This window comes from Humulus lupulus, chromosome 4, assembly GCF_963169125.1.
Source record: "Humulus lupulus chromosome 4, drHumLupu1.1, whole genome shotgun sequence".
In the NCBI taxonomy this organism is placed as follows: domain Eukaryota; kingdom Viridiplantae; phylum Streptophyta; class Magnoliopsida; order Rosales; family Cannabaceae; genus Humulus; species Humulus lupulus.
In genome coordinates this window covers 30011171-30014857 of record NC_084796.1, presented here as the reverse complement: position 1 = coordinate 30014857, position 3687 = coordinate 30011171, and the positions used below count along the sequence as shown (strand labels likewise).

General features: G+C 27.8%; 1 long non-coding RNA gene across 1 annotated transcript; it reads right to left on the bottom strand.

Moving 5' to 3' along the window:
• Positions 1–1273: 1273 nt before the first annotated feature.
• LOC133828899 (uncharacterized) lies at positions 1274–2491 on the bottom strand. Its single transcript, XR_009891371.1, has 2 exons — positions 2037–2491; positions 1274–1540 (listed from the first exon to the last, which is right to left on the bottom strand). It is a non-coding gene; the product is annotated as an uncharacterized LOC133828899 (long non-coding RNA).
• Between the last annotated feature and the right edge of the window lie 1196 nt (positions 2492–3687).

Here is a 3687-nt window from a genome sequence, read left to right as displayed (position 1 = left end):
ATTAAAGAGAAAAAATGGATGCTATGTGTTTTTGGGGCATTATATTTCCATGATTAAGACACCCCATTTTTATTAAAAATTATTATATAATATATATTTTTATCACTCACATTTTTAAAAAAAATTTCCTTTTTCATATTCTAAAAAATACATATAAATAATATATATTTTAAATATGTAAATAAAATAAAAATTAAAAACTTGTTAAATAAATAGTTTTCTCTAAAAAATTATACATTATTTTACAAAAAAATTATGAATACAAGATAAAATAATTTATTATTGAAATTAACAAAAAAAGAATTTAAAGAATATAATGCCCCTATGTTTTTTTATATTTATTTTTGTTAAAATCCTATCTTACTCTTATAAATTAGAATTTATTGAATAAAATATAACATTGGGGACCTATGTGAACCTAAAAATAAATATTAGAGATCTAATTGCTAAAAAAAAAGGTTGGAGACCTAAGTAATACAAGTGGTAAATTTTGGAGACCAAGTGCTATTTACCATTCCTTATTCAGAGTTTATCTTTTAGTTTTTATAAACAACAATAAAAAAAAAGGAATTAAAATAGAGCAATAGGCTTTCGTTTGGATAATAAATAAATTTTTATCTATTAAACATAGTGAAAATGACATATTATATGAGAATTTTAATAGATTGTGCAAAAATATGGCTTTTTTTCAAAAAAAGTTAATCTGTGGTTTTTTTTGTTTTAATTTCACTTTTATGGATTTAGTTTCCCATATTTTTGTATAAAAGTTTGTTTATGCCATATTTTCACTCTTAATCAAGTTTTATGAATTTTGAAGGGTATGTTTGTAATTTGATTATTTTTTTTATATTAATTTTATATAACTATTTTTATATTAAAATTTTCCATGGTTGTTTTGCAAATTTTTTTTTGTAATATGAATTGTGTTTATTATTTTTTTTTTTATTGTAAATATTTTTTTTCCCTTTTTTTTAGGTTGTACGTTTTTTTTTAAAACCTAGGTAAGGTAACCAGTTACTTATTTTATTTTTCAAAGTTATGTAAAAAAAATCCTACAACTAGCTTAAATAATATTTATCTAGAGGGGTAACCAGTTACATGTTTGTGTTTTTTCACATTTATGTAAAAAATAATCTTAGAGGTTAAATAACATGTATTAGGAGGGGTAACCAGTTACAGTGCGATTAGTAACTTACTGCCATAAGAGGGGTAACCAGTTATCATAAGAGGTTGACGAGTCACTCATATTAGAAATGAAAAAAAAAACATCACATTTGAAGGAAAAAAAGAAGAAGAGTAAGTATGATTTAGTAACCTAGGTAACCAGTTACCATATAGAACCCAGAAATATACACACATATCAGAATGTGAAGGTAACCAGTTACCTCCTAAAATATACAAACAAACAACGTGAAGGTAACCAGTTACCACAGATCTCAAGACAGAAAAAAAAAAACCAGATCTGACTACGAACCAACCTCCTCCCTCGCCTCCGACCACTTGCCTCCAATTTGAACCAAAGAAGTAGTATTTTCCATACCTGTAATATTTTGAAATTTTTAAGTAGTTAATTGGGTGTAACTGGTGAAGGTAACTGGTTACTTTAGTCTGCAATTAAATACGTCACTAAAAAACTTAATTGGAAAATATAATAGTTTTTCAAGGTAACTAGTTACTTTGTTGTTACTGAATGTTTTGACAATTAGAATTCAGACCAATATCAAATGTTTTTTTATCGCCAAGACAAAGTTGAATCTAAAATAATCATAGTTTTTATTTTTTGTATATTTTTGGTCAATCAATGCAACCATATTAGTAGGTTTAATTAATTTTTTCAAATTTCAAGTTAATTATTATGTTTTTTTTTTAAATTGACATCATGAACTTCATGATTATCATTATAATCTGTAAAATAGCTATGAGAAAAATATGAAATCAATGGTTCTATATTATGTACAAGAATTAGGAAATTAATAGATTTTAAGTTGAAGAAAATTAGATTAATATAGTATTTGACAGAACAAGATTTTACAAACCTGGTTTTCTTGGATGCTTTGGACGATGGAGAAGTTCGTCGCCGGAGATGGAGAAGGACGTCGCTGGTGATGGAGAAGGACGTCGCCGGAGATGGACGTCGCTGGAGAAGCAGATCCGATTGTAGGAAGGTGTTGTTTCACGTGGCTGGAGGTGGCTGGAGGTAACTGGAGGTTTGGGTTTGTGGCTGGAGTTGCCGGAGGAGAATTGTGTTGCCAGCCGGAGATGGGTGTTCTTGCTGAAAAAAAAAATCTGTTGGGGATGTTTTTGATTGAGTCAAAATTTCAGCATTGTAGTATTTGGATGCTTAATTACAATACTACCCTCCTTAATAGATGATTTGTTTGTTTATTTTTTATTTTTTAATGTAGGATAACTTTTCCCATATTCTGATTTTTTGTAGTTAAATTTTTCCATACAAAGTAAGTAAAGTTTAATTACCATATTTTTGCACATTGATGGCTATTAAGCCATATTTTTGAAAAATCCCCTTAAACATATGAGATTGCTAGTCCAAAATGGTTCACAAAATCTTATCAATTCATGGAGGCATGGGTTTGAACCTCTATAGTGTATATATTTTTATCAATCTTCTAAGGACATCTAATGAATGTCCTAAAAGAAAAGCTTTATAAAGAACTAAAATCTAAATATAATTGAAGGATGCAACATGTAAAAAAAATTACATAATTATTATATTAATAAATAATTAATTTTTTTAAATAATTATTAATCTAATTCTAGAAATAGAAACTTTATAAATAATAATATGTTAACCTATTATAGCATATCACTAAAAATATAATCACTATGGTTACGTAACCATTGAAAATTCATAAATATATATATATATATATATATAGATATAGAGGTTGTGTTGTTTATTTTTTGTAGTTTTTCTTTTTTAGACATGTTTTTTTATGTTTTTATTTTCAACCAGATTTGGGAATTATACTTCAAACGAGAAAATAGAACAAGGAGAGATTAACTTTTATATATATAAAGGGATATTTGGGCATAAGTAACCAATGTTTGGGTTTTGTACGCGACATAGACTCAATGTTTATTTTTAGTGGCAATAGTACCCAAAGTCAGTAAAAATGTAATTCCGTCAACTTCCTCTGTTAGGTCTTCGTTTCGTGATGACTGAACCAACACGTGTCACTCCGTGATTGGTCTTGCTCAATAATATTTTAAAAATAATTATGATTTGGACCAATAAAAACGTGACACATGTCTGCCTAATCAGCTCATTAACAGACCTAACGGAGGAGACTGACAGAATTACACTTTTACTGATTTTGGGTACTATTGCCACTAAAAATAAATATTGGGTTTATGCCGTGTATAAAACTCAAACATTGGGTACTTATGCCGCAATTATCCCATATATATATTTGTCAAGAATTACTGAAATTGATAAATATTAATGTTCATAGAATAGTCAAGAGGAGGGATCTCTTCTATCTAAGAAAGCTCATTGTCTAGCCTAAGGGGATGCTTAATCAATCCATGAGTCGTAACATTAAAGTTACGACTAACATGAAAAAGAGATACCCCGAAAAATTAGACAATAAAGCTTTTATATCCGAAAAAATGACTCCCATCTCATGGTGATACACAGTAGTATTATCTAAAGCTTGGACCAAAGAT